The sequence below is a fragment of the Amblyomma maculatum genome, chromosome 1 (assembly GCF_055883805.1).
Source record: "Amblyomma maculatum isolate TAMU_Amacu chromosome 1, ASM5588380v1, whole genome shotgun sequence".
In the NCBI taxonomy this organism is placed as follows: Eukaryota; Metazoa; Arthropoda; class Arachnida; order Ixodida; family Ixodidae; genus Amblyomma; species Amblyomma maculatum.
Genome location: NC_139344.1, coordinates 172,405,213 through 172,423,043, shown reverse-complemented (window position 1 = coordinate 172,423,043; position 17,831 = coordinate 172,405,213). Strand labels below are relative to the sequence as shown.

The following is a 17,831-nucleotide window of genomic DNA, read 5'->3' as shown; positions in this document are numbered from 1 at the left end:
GCCCGCGTGCGCAGCGCCACTCCAGCGAACTGGCCCAATCAGCAACTTCACTCGTGCATGGTGGGCCACGCTCGCGAGTCCGAGACGGCGCGTGCCTTTCACTTACTCTAATTGCCGAGGCCCGGTCGTGATCGGAATGAAAGGCCGCCTCGCTCGCCAGTCGCCACACGCGGGCCGAACTCTGGACTCAGAAGGCTGCCCCTTCAGATCGTGCATGTCACAGCGGCGACTTCCAGCGGAAGAAGAGCAAACAAAAACAACACACCAGGGCGAATTAAATGGGCCCGTTCCATTGTTTTCGCCCGCATCGAGGGTGCGCTAGAGCGCGGCGGGTCCCACATATTGCGTGATCCGCACACGAAGCGCCGATGGCCTTGATAGCGCGACGCAACTGGGCAATGCCGTGCCGCCAGAAAGCGCGAAGAACGGGCGCCGAGGTATCGTTATGCTGACCGCGTCTCATATGCATTGTATCGCAGGTTCGGCTGTGGTTTCGCTGCGTGCTAGTTGTACCAAGGTGGCGCCGAGATAGCCACGAGCTAACGCCACGGGCCAAAGGTTGTGCTCAAAATTACGCCGTTCTGAGACGTGATCCGGTTAGGCGGACTGTCAGAATGGATCTCATTACAGCTCTCTGCATTTGCAGTTACAACACTCTCCATGCTTCTCGAACACTGGAAAGAGCAATATTATTGTCACTTTAATGTCACCTAGCACGTTCCGGTGCGCTCAAATGATCCGGGATGAACGGGAAAGGAAAATGCACACTTGTGAAATCCTGTTTATTAATTTGCCTTTTTTTTTTTTTTCATATCACTCATCAGGAGCGGTCAATGGAGAAGCAGTATCTGTCTGAGCGAGGGCGCGACCGCCAAATGGACAAAGTTGTGAGCGTTACAACGCACCCTCAGCTACCATGATACGCATAACACGCTGACATCATTACGGACTCGGTTGCGCCCTTCAGCGCACAGATAAAACTTTTGACCATAGCGCACCTGCGCGGCGCTGGTGAGCAGCAGATTGCTGACAACCACTCTACTGTGGCAAACGCTGTTCGCCGCCCAGGCCAGCGGCGACGCAGAGGCGCCCGAGGGTTCACGTCGAAGCAACCCCTTCACTCTTCCGCGCTTCATTGGTCACGGCAGCATTCGTGGCTATTCAGAGCCGGTGGCAAGTGGCTCGTTTGCCTACACGGGAAGCGCGTTCGGGCAAAAGAGAAGTGGCGACTCGCCGAGCCGCCGCCCATCAAACTCATCAAGGAATGCGGGACCCTACACCTGCCCGACGGGCTGCCGCCCCAAGTACCAAACGCGAGGATAGGAAAAAAAAAAAAGAAATTAGGGGGAAACGTAAGTCGTGTAAGGATAACAGTTCCTCGTCCCCTCTAATGACACAGATGCCACTTTACGTGAAGGTCACATGGCACAAATAAACCCGCGCTTTTTTCTAAACCACATAAGCGTGCCTTGCGTGGCGTAGTGAGTTCTGCTCAACAAACCAAGTGTCGAGGGTCTAGTCCCGCCCAATATTCTCGAAATTCTACTTTAAGCGAAATCGATTAGTACTTGATTTACTATCACCATTACTTCACCGTCAACGACTCCGACACAGCGTTTGTTCGGACCATTTCGTGCCCTTTTCCGCGTGCACAGCATGGTTTAAGTCGTACGAAACTTGTTCCGATTTTAGCGTTCCTCGGGACAACTGCTAAGGTTTTGCGCAGCATTAAATCTCCGCTCCCCCCCCCCCCCCCCCCCCACATACACACTTTTTTTTTTTTTTTAAGTAGCAGCAAGACCCCTCTGCGCCTATGAGTCCTCTAGGCGCACGCCCTGCGGTTGAGTCACCCTGGAGGTGACGACGAGGACACGACGCAACCGCCACTCTGCAAAGAAAAAGGCGCGCTTCCCTGTCACCGCGCGACGTAACCCCGCATTGTTCCAGACGCTCACGTACGAGGCAGTGGCATAATGGATTCGGGTGTTTCCGACACGGCGCCTTCAACGCCAAGGGCGTCGGTTATGAACCGCCCCTGCAAGGAACGCTGCTAAGAAACGTACAATTTTAAGGCGTCACTGGTGAGTGGCTTTCCTGGTTCTTCGGAGGTTCGTAGGCCCCCATAGTCTATGGCTGTATGCTTTTCGCCAGACATGCGTTAGTTTGGGCCGCGTAAAATAAATTGCCCTGCCCACACCGTCTTGCGACACAACGGGCTTGACGACTGAAAGCGCACGAAAAGACGACGACGCGAATGCAATCTCAGTTTGGCCACCGAGGCCGTCACGAGTTCAGTTGAGTGCCGCCATCGTCTTCAACTCCCGTAACAGACAACACACGAGACTGCCCACTTGTCATTCGGAATTTCAGCCTCGGGACAAAGGTTTAAAAAAGATAACTGACATACGTGTATACAGGCATACATATTCGGACCCGTGCCTCTTGCAAGATGCAAAAAAAGGGAGCCTCGATTAAATCATTTTCCTAATCACAAAGCGTCTGCCTATCCTTACCGCGCACCCTAGAATACGTGACATGACGCACACGCTCATTACTCGCAATCTGCTGCGCATCCCCAACCCTCAGCACTCCACAACTGACCACCCAGCAGACATGAAGCATTGCGCAATATACCCGGCGTTCCTACCGAGTCGCTCAAGCTAGCGTCGACATATGCGACTATGGTCAGACCTCTCTGCTTGGCGAGACGGTGGAGAGCTGCGGTAGCGCGTTTCTTCAAGTCTTCGGGGGCTGTCGATGCAGGAGACAAATGTATCTGATAAGGAATAGAGGCAGCTATAATCTCCAAGACTGAACACATCGCGTACTATCGCGCAAGCTGGCTGACGCACGGCGCCTCGACGTCGCGTTCTTTGGAGCCCCACTCAAGTGTTTCCGTCCTTTGCGGTATTCGGAACCAATCTCGCATTTTCACGAGCCTCTGCCGCGACGCGAGAATGACAGCGTCGCGGTGGGCCTGCGTCCGACCAACTCAACGTGCCCAGTGAGGGAAGCCGTTGTTCCACCACTTGTTCGGTCCCCGGGGGAGAGCCATTCCAGGCTAGCGGGGTCACAGGCCTCGGCGGCCGCCTTACTTTTTCCGCCCGATGCTTGCCATTGTCGACCGCCCATGGCTGCGCCCGGCCCCGTTTCGCAAAACCCGAGGGAGAAATCGTCGTGGACTGCGTCGCAGTTCGAGAGGCCGCGAAGGGCCCCAGTCGATGAGGCCAGCCGGCCAAGACGAGACCGCAGTGAACGAGAGGCTGTTCCGCTCGCGCAACCGTTAATTACGAACGAGCTCAAGGAAGTACGAGGCCACCAATTACGCGCGTCCGATGCATGCCGCCTGTGAAATAATATTGTAGGCACAACCAGAAAAACATCACCAGTGGGAAAACTCCACCCGGCGTTCTGTGCATGCCTTTGGACGAGAGAGAAAAGATTCGGCTTTCGGAAATACTGTCACACTGGTTACCTAGAAACCATCATTGAGGATCTTCCAAATACATCGGAACCTGCGCAATTCCGCTCGCGAAGGCGCTGCAACGTGACGCAGGCCACCATGCACGTGCGACTCGCGCCTTCTTGCATCGAGACAAGGCCTTCCAACTGCGCTTAGATGTCGCGCACTGCGGCGCTACCCGGTCATTAAAATTAGCCGACTGCATTCCGCGCGACGGGGCCCGATCGCGTCGCGAAGGCCCTCCGGGGCCGAAAGGTCACCCGAGCCGGTGGCACAGGCCCTACGACGGGGCTCGTGGCAGCAGTTTCCTCCTCCAGAGCGACTCAGTTCGGCCGCCCGGCGCTGGCCGCCTCGGCCATTTCGTAACGGCTCGCCGGAACTGGTTCCCTTCGCGGAAATTGCGTCCATCGTTTCTTCTTCTCCGCGCATCGTTTTTTTCACGCTCGCAACATCGGACGAGGAAGATATATACACCGGCTGCCCCGCAGCGCCGCGCGTGCGCTCGCCAGTGGACGACGCGCGCCGCGCTTTGCGGCCGCGTCGCCCCCGGCCGCATCCGATCCTCGCATTCCGATGGTGGCTCCCGGCCAAAGGAATGCGCTGCAGCCTTGGGCCATGGCGCTGCGACGCCCGCATCGGGACGCGGCGTGCTCCGCAGTCACATTTCTGCCAGGGTGCAGTATAATCGGCGAAATCGAACGTCCTCCGAAGGCGCGTGAATACGCCTTTCTTCGAGGCATCTGAATTTACAAAAGAAACGCGGGACGGAGGCCGAAGGGCAACCATTGTTACCTACAGAGCTGCTGCTTTGTGCCACGCGACCCTCCCCTTCCCCCCAAGCACACCAAGAACTGCAGGGTCTTTCTGAAAACTCCCGAGATGCGGTCTATCAGGGAGTAGGGACGGGGGCACAGCTGCCACTGCCGCCTTCGACTTCGGTGACTCAACATTTTGCTCGGCAAATTCTTCGCTGGGTCGATAAATTAAATAATTAATAAAGTCCCAAACCTTGCGCGCTGCATGTCAGAATCCGTCATACGCCAGTGACTCAGCAGCGCGCGCACTCATTTTCTCCAACCTCATGGTACCACGCAGTGAAGCGCCGCGCTAGCAGAGGAAGGAAACAAAACACGCGGAACGGCTAACCGTCGAGGAACCGTCAAGGGTTAGTCTGAAGCACGAATAAGCGCAGCCGACGGCGTTGTGCCACCCAAACGAAAGATGCGCTATTCTTCACTGCGGTAATGCCATGTTTACTTAGTCATGTTGCCGCGTCAACTGGGGTCACATCTCGTCCGGCCGGATCTGTGACTTCGCCAAAGGCGGCTATTGAGACCATACGCTGGGACACGCGCGTATGCGTACGCTTTGTAAAAGTCAGTAACGGCTCTTCAGGCGTTTCTCAAAAGAAGGAATTCCCTCCCGTAATAGCGGTATCCGTGTAAGGACCTCGCGTGTGTCTACCGTTACTGCATGCACCAAAGTAATTTCCCCGCCTGGCAGGTATGGTCGAACGCCAGCAACAGCTTTGGTGCATTTGACGCTTTTACAGATGACCTCTTAAAGAACCGCGGGAACGATCGTGCCAAAAGAGCGTCGAACAGCGTTTCAGTGTGAATGTTCTGAGCGAAATAGGTAGTCTAGTTATCTTGTTTTACTTGAAAATTGGTCGTTGCATGAATTGTCAGAAAATTCTTACATTTTTCAAAACAAGTTTCATGCGCAAGAGTTGCAATGTGAGCTTTCAAGGAGTAGTTCTGTTTATCTCTTTCTAATGACGAGCTCAAAGGGTGAGGACGTTAGATGAGGAAACACACAGAACTGTGTGTGTTCTCTCTGTCTAACGTCCTCGTCTTTTGCACCGTTTCATCAGGCATGATCAACCAACTAGCCAGAACCTGACGTCCAGTTAGCTTTTGTTCGTTATATCCATCTTTCAGCAATATACCGCTTCGTTACAGTAAACAGCTTGAAGCTCCCAGCGCGACACCGCACATGGAAGATCGAAATATATTTATGCTCTGGAGGTTGACTGAGAACAAAGTGAAGCAAAAACAATGGAGTGAAGCGTGCGACTGCTGCGGCGATTTTTCCCGGGCCGTCTTTGAAGGACCGCGTTGATAACCCCAAGCGAAAAGCAGTATTGCGAACGCAGGCTGCTGCGCACCGTGTACGCTGGTTGGTCTCCCTCCCACCTTCAATGCGGAGCTGTTCGCGTGAATTCACACTTCGTGCGCTCCGGGGGAAAGGGGGGGGGGGGGGGGACAATTTGGATTTAGGCGTATGTCGATCTCGGTTAGGCAGCCCTCGGGTTGTCCTGCTGCCACGGGGCCATTTCCGTGCCCGGCACGTTCCATGCGGTTCCCACTCCATCCGTTCAAGCTGCACGAATTCCTTGCGGCGGCGTCAGCGCGTCGTCCGCAGCGGTACGTAATGCCGCGTAATCGTTTGGCGGCTCCCTTTGCAACGGCCCCTGCAGGGGTGACGAGCTCACCTCACCCCTCCCTTCCCCGAAGACGTCACGATGTGGTTGATGCGGTCGCATTCTGCAGCTCCGTCAGCGCATGCACAGACTGCTGGGGTCCTTCCGGCCAGTCCCCATCGTGCAGGTTGCTTGGCGGCTTCCCGGAGCGTCGATTTCACCCACGACGTCCAGGAGGAGGATAAAGAGGTATTCCGCAACCTCCGCCGCTAATGACGCTACCTGGCATCGCTAGCGCGTTTTAGATTACTTCAGGAAACATACAAAATTTCGAAAATCAAAAAGAAAAAGCGCAGTTTGCACAGCGAGAGGAATTTTTACGCCGGGAAATAAAAAAAGAGAGAAGCGGGGGGCGGGGGGGACTGCCCCCTTGATACGCCTAGCAATCTGTAGTAAATGGATTCCCCAGCAGTTCACCTATCAAAATGAAAAGCTTAAATTAGAAGACCAAAGCGTTTTTGTAAAATGCAGCGGCGAAAAGAAACAAGTTACAAATATTTTCTTCCCCATCATCATTTATAATACCTTAACTCCAATCAGGATCCGCACAATGGAGAAAGGAGGTGTGGGAATATAAGCACAGTTCATACAAAGCATAACTGCGTACAAAGCATAACGGTAAAAAGGTTTCACAGCTTATGTAACAAGAGAGGTGCTGAATGACATTAAACATTGCAAGCTGCCCAACATTTCTCTGCCCCTTTCCACCGCAGCAATACCGCGGAACAATCGCAACACAAATTTTCGAAACGTGTAGCAGCTTTTTATGACATCGTCTTTGTGCACAAGGTGCCATGCGCAGAATGTCGGACCAACTCGCCCAACAACACTTGCTGCGACCTCAGCAGCCACAGCGAAACCATCCTCTCCATCCTGCTCCAGTTTCTGCATGGCCCATGCCACGGCCCAAGAGCAAGCTTTACAGATGGATTTTGACGCCACTGAGCACTGAAAGTGCGTGACTTACACACTACTGATTGCGGCTTATTCCACAAAAAGTAACTTTTCATCGTAGTTACCTCTGTACAAGCCCAAATTCAGCAGTGCGGCAACCAGCACAAAAACAGCAAGTATCGGTACACAGGTTGTACACGTAATTTGAGTTAAGATTTAAAAAATGAAAGGCACTTCGGACGCAAACCGAACCGCATGCAAGATGTCCATACTAGCCTAGTAACTCAGGTTGTTTATTATTTTCCCCTTACCTAACCGATTAGTTCATGTTTAACTACTCAACTTTTTAAATACTGGCAGCGGATCCCAAATATGATGCAAGTTGTAGAGCACCTTTAGAAACGATTAGCTTCTTAAATTGTTTTTCCATACGACATCTCTCGCGTAGAAAACCCGCGAAATATGAAAAACAAAATTTAGTTGTGGTTTAGCTCGGGATAACCCTAGTTGAGTTGCGAAGGCAACGGGGGAAGCTTCTTTTGCCTGCTACATTATTCCCCTATCACGTGCTATCAGTGTAAGGTGCTACATTATTGGGGAACACTTAAGCTCATCCTTTAAGAGTATGACGCGCGAGCGTAAGCTACCAGCCCACATATGAAGTCACGCTTCAAACAAGCCGTATGGACGTGCCTGCGTGTCGTAGGGGTAACGAGAATGCAAACGGTTCTGGCAGACTGATTCTGATATCACCCTCCCATATGAAAGGAGCGACCCGAGTTGGTAGCTCCTGCTCCTGACATAGGGGTAACGTGAATTAAAATGTCATGGCAGGCTGATTTATATATATATATATATATATATATATATATACCGGGTGTCCCAGCTAACTTGAACCAAGGGTTACAAAATAATGTATTTAAGGTAGGTCAGTGAAACCAAATGCATACAACTGCCAGCCTGTTTGCGCACTACAGGCAATTTTTTGTTTTGCATTTACTTAATTAGCTAATTATGTTAATTTCTCTATTTTTTTTAAATATCGACTTTAGACCAAACATGTGAATTGGAAAGTTGTAGAGCACCTTCAGAAACCCCCCTTCCACTAACTTCGATAAAGAAAGTCTCACGTGTATCTTTTTTTTCCGGGCTCAGAACAAAGCGCGCGAAATACAAATAATACCACGTGACTAGCGCATTTGTGCGCCGCGATTGTGGTGCTCTCAGTCGTGGTTTGAGCGAACGACATAAGCTGCGTCTGTGACCCGATGGTCCCGTTGCAGCGGCAGGCAGAAATGTTGGCGATGGTTCGAGCGAGCTCGAGCTCGCCAGTCACCACCGCGATTTTGGCCACGCCTGCGCACCGCAGCAGCCTACATCCCGACAGGCGGATGGCGATAAAAAACCGGCAAATGAAGGTCCAGCGCTAATTTTAGTCGAGTCACATGATGTCATCTCGCCCCTTTACCCAAGCCTGTATGCGCAGATTCAGTGGCTGATACCTTATCGCTCATCCCTTTGTCATGACGTTCACTGATGGGAGAGAAGGAGGCCTTGTTAGAATGTCGGTGGTGTCGGCTCGCCGCTCTCGCTGCTACTGCACCGTCACGTGGGTCGGCTGTCTGACGCTGGCGAAGGAGCCATCGCAGGCATATCGGCCTGCCGCTTTAACGGGGTCAAGAAGACACGGCCGCAGCTGATTTCGTTCGCTCAAACCACGACTGAGAGCACCACAATCGCGGCGCACAAATGCACTAGTCACGTGGTATTATTTGTATTTCGCGGGCTTTCTTCTGAGCCCGGAAAAAACGATACAAGTGAGACTTTCTTTATCGCAATTAATGAAATGGGGGTTTCTGAAGGTGCTCTACAAGTTTCCAATTTACATGTTTGGTCTAAAGTCGATATTTAATAAATTAGATAAATTAACATAATTAGCTAATTAAGTAATTGCAAAACAAAAAATTGCCTGTAGTGCGCAAGGAGGCTGGCAGTTGAATGCAATTGGTTTCACTGACCTACCTCAAATATATTATTTTGTACCCCTTGGTTCAAGTTAGCTGGGACACCCGGTATATATATATATATATATATATATATATATATATATATATATATATATATATATATATATATATATATATAGGAGACCGTAGCCACGCCTCTTCACGGCGTAGCTGCCTCCACCCGAGGTCTCACTTTGGCTTGCGTAATATTGCTTTCGCAATAAAAAAAAAAAAAAAAAAAAAAAACATAAATCCGCGAGGTGGGTCACTTGTGCACTGCTATTTTGCTGTTTTCAAATGTGCGATTAATGAACGAGGACAGCCGCAGTGTGCATGGGGCTACCTACAGACAGGGCTTTATGCTGATTGTATTTGTGGCTCCGGCTCATGTCCGAAAACATCAGTGGTAGCCCGTGCTCCACTTCCTAACCGTGCCGATCCGTGTGAGTATCTGTGACGCACCGGTGATATTGCTCACCACTCCAGCACCCACCTGCAGCAATCGCTATCTTCGCGACAATGTTTGCCCGTAATTTCCGCTTCGCTGTTCCTGCCTCAGCTTCTATCGCCTTTCGATAACTCCCTGAGTGACAACGTTGAGAATGTCGCATGGCATCCGGGAGGGTATATGCGTACGTGAACGGGCGTGGGTTGAATACGATGCAATACCTGCCGATGCACAGACGCTGGACGTGGCTCGTTGTCCACGCGCACGACACCACTGACAATGGCAAAGTGTGCACAAAGTAATACGGATACGCGGAACCCTTTCCTCGCTGCAGCACCATCATTCTGGAGCGATTCTGCAGCTGCCTCTTTCATTCTGTCTCTTATGAGACGTCCCCGAAGGCAAGTGAGCAATGTCGATATAGACCAACACCGTGTTTACAAAGTGCTTGCGACGCCGCAGCAGAGAGGGAGTGAAAAGTAGGCTTAGCGCCCATAGAAATACATGGAAGCGAAAGTTTTCACAGTAGTTTTCTAATTTTTTACAGAGCAACCAATACCATCCTAGAACATAAGCTTTAGTACTTTTAAACCACCGCAAAACGTATGAGGGTGCGAGTAGGCACGGCGACCCGTAGACACAGATGCAAACACAACTTACCGCAAAATGTTTCTCGTTTCGCAGAGAGCCACAAGAGGTGGACGGTCGTTAAACACTGGAGAGAGTTTTGAAAAAACGTGTGACAAAGTTTTTGCTACGTCAGTTCGGTGGAATCTATACTTAAAACGCAGCTAAATATATGTGTAATGAAGCCGTATACATACCACCGACAGGCTCGTTATCAGCTGGGTATTTCTCCAAATCTTGCAAGCTGCACTGAATTTGCTTACGAATAGCGGTCGTTCAAGGTGTGCAGCCTAGAAAAAGGTATACATTCGAAAAGCACTTCTCAAACGTCAAGACAAGCACACGAAAGAGTTAACAGACGACGGCGCAGACGACGCTCTATTGGAGTGCGGACGACGCTGGCGTCCGCGAACGAGACTTATGTGAGCAGACGGGGCATGTTGGTCGTCTGCTGCTGCACGCACTAAACTGCGTACGGACTGCCTTCAACTTAATAATTTGAGCGGCAGTATTTAAGAGAGAATGTAATCTGTGCGGTAGCATGTCGGACAACACGAAGGGTTGCAGCGATTGCGAGAAGCACACAGCGCATAGCTCTTTTTCATGGGTATGTCGGTCTTAACAAGGCACATTAATCAAGGCATTTTAACAATAGATTCCGTTCAAAATGACGTAACCTGCTTTGCGATACTTTTTCTTCAAAACATCCGCTAACTTTTAACCATCTGCCGTGTTCATTGGTGCCTCCGAAAGAAGAAACATATTTCGGTAAGTTTTCCTCGCACGTGTTTTTATCAGCCGTGCTGCTGATTTGCAGCGCTATACCTTTCGCGGTGTTTTGAAAATACTTCGCCTTTTTAATGAGGTTTTGTAGTTTCACAATGTGTTCTACAATGTCCAATAGTTACTCTGCACCGAATTACGACATCAAAGGCGCACTGTGAAATCAGAAAACTGGTTTGAAATTTATTGGTTTCATGCATTCCTATGTGCACTAAGCCTTCTTTTCACCCATAGGCGATACAGCCCAATTTTTATAACCTCCTTAGTCCAGCCTCGCGACAGCAGTGTCACCGCATCTTGCTTACGTCACAGATCGATGTTGGTCTATAAAAACACGGGAGTAATAAAGGTGAGTTGCAATACGCCACTTCGCCACGTATACTGTTTTACAAACAATTTCACAGCCCGCTTGGCGGTTGCCACCAGCGGTTTCTGGGCCTTGACGACGTACGCCAGGGACGCTGTAACCGCTCCGAGGTTGTGAGAAACGCCGCACACGTCCCGAGGAACGCGGCCAGGAAACTGCGCTGATTATAATCGCCAAGTAATCGCACTTCCCGCGCATTACTGCCAAAGGATGTAAACGCCGCGCTCTCCAATGCGGTGTGGGCTCCATCAGGCCAGTCGCCCACTAAGCCATGGCCGCAGCGACGTCTTGGGGCGCATTTACCGAACACACTAAAGGCCCGTTCACACTTGCGACTAGCAGCGGTCGCGCGACCGTTTTGGTCGAAAAGCGAGTCGCAAATGGTCGCATCGGTCGAAAAGCGACTGCCGCGTGCCGATCGGGCACTGCTCGAATTTCCAGTCGCGCGACTACTAGTCGCAAACCATTTCACCTATCAGCGAGGTCCCGGAGTACTCGAACGAGCACCTTCTCAATGCAATTAAAGAATACCCCTACTTTTTCAACAAACGGCACCGGGAATTCAAAGGCAGGGAGATAGGATATGGCCTGGGAGGAGATTGGAAAGATATTCGGACTATCTGGTAAGTACCATGAACTTCTGAGAAATGGGTTTTTCACGCAAGTGCAACATTTTATATTGATATCACGGCGACTGACATCGTCAATTCGTCGTCGGCGTTCTCTTGGAAACACGAGAGCGCGGCATGCGTACCGGCTCGCCGGAAAAAGCTGAAGTGTCTGGCAAGCGGCAGCTACCGACGTTCACTGTCATCGCCCAGCAGCTCTCCTACTCCCAACTCGTTCGGAACGAGAACAGAACGAGAAGGCGACTGTCGCAAGTGTGAACATCGGTAGTGGCGAGCTCTTCTCTGGTCGCGCGACTGGTAGTCGCGCGTCCTCATCTAGTCGCAAGTGTGAATAGATAAGTCGAGCGCAAGCTGCCTTTGAAGTAAAGTTCGATTTATGGCAGGCGTTGCAGCGGACTTGAGACCACCGGAAGTCGAGTTAGACCTCTGCATTCGGGGGGTAAAGCACAGCCACTAGACCCGCAATTAAGAATTATCGCCCAAAATACGTATAAAAAGGTGCATCCTTTTTACAGTGATGCATAGAAAAAAGATATATAGCGTCCGTGGTGGTATTAGAGAAGATAACCGACGCAGAATAAGCTGACAATCGAACTGAAAACACTAATGCTGAGATGTAGTGCGGTCGAGCTGGGACTGACGTCCGCTGCTGGCGTTTCGGTCGCTAGGCTGCGCATGAAATGGTCGGTGATCACGCGGCGCCGAGCCACAGGAGCGCAGGTGCGCTCGCCGCCGCCCTTCGCACAAACCGCAGCTCGTCAACCTCGCAGCGTTTGGTGGCGTAACGACCGCTGTTGTGTCTGCGCCGGATCGGTTGGCAAGCGGCGCACGTCACGGCCGGCGATGCGAGCTCCGGCTATTGTTTTGATGCGAGTTGAATAACCATCCAGCGAGCTCCGGTTACGCGAAAGCGGCAGCTGTACTACACTCCGGTCTGACTCGTGCACGCGCGAGGTAGGTTAGGTAACGAAAGCCCGGACAGCGCACTCGGAAACAATAGAGGTGCGTTCCTGACACATTGCGTGCCACGCTCACGAAAACATCCCGGCGCGAACACGCCGGCGCAGACTGCAAAACAGCACGGCCAACATATCAATCGTTCTGGGGGCTTCCGACGGACGCTTCGAAACTGCACAACCGACGCCGCTACCCAATCACCTCCAATCGTAGGCTGAACCAGTGAACAGTCAAACAGTACACTGCGCATAGAAATTACTGCCTTACTAGCACCGCGCAGTTGTATGACTTGGTTTGATCGCGAGAAAAAAGGTGTGCTCGTTTGAGCAGTGGATACTTTGACAGCAGAGAGGAAAGACGCTCCTGCACTCTCTCTGTCTAAAGGGCTCTCTCTACACGGGTCTGTGTAATGCAGTGTTCTGTGTGTTGTTAAAAAACGCTTCTCCGTGTCCTTGCTGCTTCAACATTCATTACCGCGCTATCCCAATTACTTACGTCTAAAACGGCGCCGCTTGCACGGGCATCATTCGCACCGACAGTTTGGGCCGCATATTGAGACGGAAGAATCGGGGTAATCAAGTTTTCCAGCGAGGGGGAATTTTTTCTGCGCTACTCGCGCGAGTCCGCATAAGCGTGTCGCAGACAACCATTGCTTACAGTTTGGTTTGCCTTATACGATTCAACGTAGTAGGCGGTTTTATGAATTTCTACGTAAAATAGCATCCTAAAAATCGCACAGTGGACAAGCACCTTGTTTTTTGCCTCCGCCGAAAAGAGGACGCGGCAGCCAGGACCGAACCCGGGTCCCTAGGATCAGTAGTCGAGTGCCCTAACAAATGCACCACCGCGGCACGGCAGACAATCGCTGAGGAACAAGTGGATGACAATGTGGAGATCGGCGCAGATTTTGAGAATCCGCCGAAACTTTTAAAAAATGGGGTCTGGAAGCTTTTCGCGCCTCAGCACGACCCACGATTGCCCAGCATTTCCGCCACATCAAGTTGGGTATCACTGCTGGAGAAGCCACGGAGAAGACCTAGTCGAGGGGCTCACTTGAGATATCCTTCGAGGCCGTTCAGCCCAGGCTCGACCTTCCACGAATGGATATGAAACTAGCTAATGGATATGAAGCTAATATTTGACCCGCTAGCATCAATGGATGAAAAGATAGTGTCAACGTCCGAATTTCGTTCCCCACGGTCACCGAGTTTCTATTACAGGAATAGGGGAACATAGCATGCGCGGAACGCTGATGCTACAAGAGCAAAGGGCGTGGTTAGGGACCCTTTTCTGCGTCAACCTTATTCTCAGTCTGCCACACGTATTCTTTCTACGCGTGTTACTGCTCATACATCACAATCTTCCCTGTATACCACGCCCACAACCCGGAGCGCGTCACCGCGCTCACTAGACCTGAATCATTAGCAAGTAAGTTTTCCGAGCTGGTTTGACCAATTATACGGCCACCGCCGTGACAATAAAATCTGATATCGCCCCTTCCGTAACGGTTCTGCCCAGTAGTTCTAGAAAGCCCGTCAGTCTTTCCAGCAAGCTGTGAACGAGAGTCGCAGCGCATCACACATCCACGCAATTCGCCTTCATTCGCGTTCGCACGTCATTCCTCCTTTCCTACCCAATAGTGTCCACCTATTCGAACACTCGCTCTTAGCTCAGCATCTCAGAATTTTGCCAAGCAAATTTCACTGTCTGTAAATTAAAAAAAAAAGAAAAGCCAAACCAAAACAACACTGCTACGACCGCCGAAGAAGCAACCCGCGCCGCTCGAGTGACGCAGATTCAACGAATGTAACCGATGGGAAATCACCGCACAGGTTGGGCCGCCGCGCGTTTCCTAGGTAGCAACTCTAGCCACCGCTATCGACCACGTGCCCTGCCCGTGCTCGGCGGCAACAGCTCGTGAGTCAGCGCAAGCAACGGACCGGGGTAACTACTCGGTCAAGCCAGTAAGGAAGCCCTAGCCAGCGGCGCTGCACACAATGCGACGGGAAAAGGAACAGCTGCGCGTCGCGCGCGGGCCACCTGCTGCACTCGACGCCGCGGCCAAGGCCCGGCGGCTGCCGCACCATGAGACGACACGGCAGTCACAATGAGCCCGCCGGTCCGATGGCTGCACATGCAGCAGCAACACCCGCTTGTCCCCACCGCGGTGACGCAGTGGTTAGGGCGCTCGACTGCATTGCCCAAGGATGCGGCATCGTCGCAGCCGCTTTTCGATGGAGGCGAAAATCAAAGCGCCATGTGCTGTGCGATGTCAGAGCACGTTAAAGAACGCCAGGCGGTCGAAATTTCCGGAGCCTTCCACTACGTCTCAGAGCCTGAGCCGCTTCGGGAAGTTAAACCGCATAGACCAAATCAACGACCGGTTGTCGGGTAGAGCGGGTGACAGCCAACACAACTGATGCACGGATGAACGCAATTAGTCCGGTCCCAAGAAAAACAGCTGGTACACTTCGTACAAACTACGCTTGCTGGAAGTTGCAGCTACGGTTGTTCTTACTGTGATCAAATATCGACAAGCTAGAAGAACTAGCAGTTCTCCGGACAAGGCGAAGGTGTTCTCAACGTGAATGCTTGCTTTTGACAATATAGAACAAATACTACATGCATGCAGAATGTGAACGCCGTGGAAATGATATGAGAGGATGAATGAGCTTTTTTTACAACCCGAAAACTAGACCTGCTTATGATCGCAACATCCCACAAGTCAACGTAAAAGCACGGTCTATGGTAGGCCAGCGTTGACCACATGTTTTTCAGAGAGCCTGCGACTTGGCGACAAGTCATGCGTGTGTAGATGCTGTCGAATTAGGTTGAGCAAAGAAGGAAAAAGAAGGCCTCGACGAAGGATGTTAGTGTGTAGTGTAGCCTGACCATTTCCCATATCGAATTACATCGCAGCCGACGCTCAAAGGGAAAGAAATCGTTAACTATTTCGCTGTCCCCACCGCGGTGGCCCTGCGTTTAGAGCACCTACTTAACGCAAAAGAGCGGCTTCAATCTCGAGCTCCGCGGTCGCTTTCTGACAGAGGCAAAAAGCAAGGAAGGAACTCGTATACTGTGCGATGCTGATACTTCACTGTACGGCTGCTAACTAACGTTTCATTTACTTCTGGGCAAATAGTAGCTTTTGTGTGTGTGTGTGTGTGTGTGTGTGTGTGTGTGTGTGTGTGTGTGTGTGTGTGTGTGTGTGTGTGTGTGTGTGTGTGTGTGTGTGTGTGTGTGTGTGTGTGTGTGTGTGTGTGGACTGTGTGACACACAACTGTGTCAGAACCCGTGAAGATAAATGCTGTTTTTTTTTTTTTCCAACGGGACTACCCGTTGCCCTGCACACCGAAGTTTTTCATCTACGATACGAGATGGGCAAGAAGGGGAAGCACCGGAAAAAGGAGCGCAGGCTGCCCGTCACAAGCTACCTGAGTCGCTCCGGAGTGGCTTCCCCCACCGCGGGGACAAAAACCGGTTTCTGAACAGGTAGGCACCGCGGTGGCAAGAAGCCGCGCGAACGGGCGCCACGGGCCTGGAGAAGATGCGTGCGTGCAGCCTGGGCGCAGACGCAGTGCGGTCATCACCTGTCACCGTAAATGTGTATTTAAGTTTGGCAGTACTGAGGAAACACTACCACCGCGTGAACGCGCTGCGGCACTTTGACGGCCTGTCACAATATGCGAGACAAGACGAAAGCACGGCGGCTGGACAGGTCGTTCTCCGACATCAACATTAGTTACAGCTGCAAGACATCAACAGATATCCCTCTGGTCAAACTCAATACGCGCACCTGTACTCAGAACAAAAACAAGCAGCGGTTAAACACGATCAGTGCAGCGGCGCCCAACGTGGAAGAAATCTTTAGAGGAGACGAAACCGAGGCTATTTCGTCTCCCGTAAAAGGTTCTTTCACGATTAAACAATAGGAACTACAGACCACGTATTCCACACATTTCAAACCAGACGTCCATTCAGTCGTAATGAAACACTTGAACACATTCTGTGCATGCAGCCAGGTAGTACGTGTCGCAAGTCTCCCCTGGTTGGGTCAAACATTTCTGCTGTACGAGGAACAAATGAATTCGGACGGCTTACCTGAGGCAGTCGTCGAATGAGAGTGGTGTGCTGTATCCCACGGCGACATGTATCCAGAGGCACAGAGGTTCATCGTGTTGTAGTCAGTACCGACGCGGACACAACTGACGAGGAGCGAACCCAAGATGCTTGTGACGCTGGCACACCCTGTATTCGCCAGTTTAGCTCCAAAAAGCTACAGGCGCGGCCAAAACAGGTGCAAGCAAAAGCAAGGAAATAGTCACTGCAGTAGCGGCACAGGCCCCTGTGCGCAGTTCGCCGACAACTAAGCGAGCAGGTGCACAGGTTCGACCAGGGAAGTGCCACCCGACCGCTGAAAATTACCTTGAAACGAACCGGTAACGAAGAGCTAACAGGTGAAAATCGGGCAGTTGTTCAGGGCGAAGACTTTGTTACTCCTAGAGAACTGTCCGCCAAAGTTCTGTACGCGTTCGAAAAGTTCCGAGTACTCGCGCCGGACGCAGCGCCGCAAGACAGGGCCACGCGGCACGAAAACAGGGGAACGACTCAGGTCGCCAGGTTGCACTCAACGCGCTCGCGGCTTGCAGTCGACGTCACGTTGCCGCGTTTTTTCTCTCTCCACTATCTCTCTCGCTACGAACTTCGCCCTTGGTGTTGCAGGAGTTCGCTCCCGGCGCTGTGCCCTCTTTCCTTCGCTTGTTCTGTGACGTCAAAATGGCGGGAGAGACATGCAGCGCCCCACCGCGTGACGCTTTGAAAGCAGGAAAGAGCGCGGCGCCCTTCGAATCGCGGCGCCGCTCGGTTTGCGAGACTGCTCCGTGCAGGTGTTGTTTTTATTTCCTTCTTTCCCCCAAGTCCGAAAGAGCGCAGCGCTCAGCTTGGTGTGCGAGGCTGCTCTGTGCAGGTGTTGCTTTTATTTCCTTCTTTCTCCCTGGTGAGCTTCTTACCTGTCCGATCGCTCTCTGCAGCGACGGTCCCCGCGCGCCTGGAAAACCGGTTTCAAGTTGTTTTGTGCTTAGGAAAGAAGGCTGACCCCTCAGGGGGAGAGGTCTGGTAGCCCTCCGCTCTTGGTTTGTGTTTTCGATTTTTGTTTTTTCAACTCGCGCCGTCTGT

General features: G+C 51.8%; 1 protein-coding gene across 1 annotated transcript in view; it reads right to left on the bottom strand.

The window, feature by feature from the left end:
- Positions 1 to 17,416, bottom strand: part of ec (ubiquitin specific peptidase echinus) — a 72,538-nt gene extending 55,122 nt beyond the window's left edge. The window contains exon 1 of the mRNA XM_084589617.1: positions 16,758 to 17,416. The gene's annotated coding sequence lies outside the window, so the exon portion shown is untranslated. The remainder of the gene's footprint in view (positions 1 to 16,757) is intronic.
- Between the last annotated feature and the right edge of the window lie 415 nt (positions 17,417 to 17,831).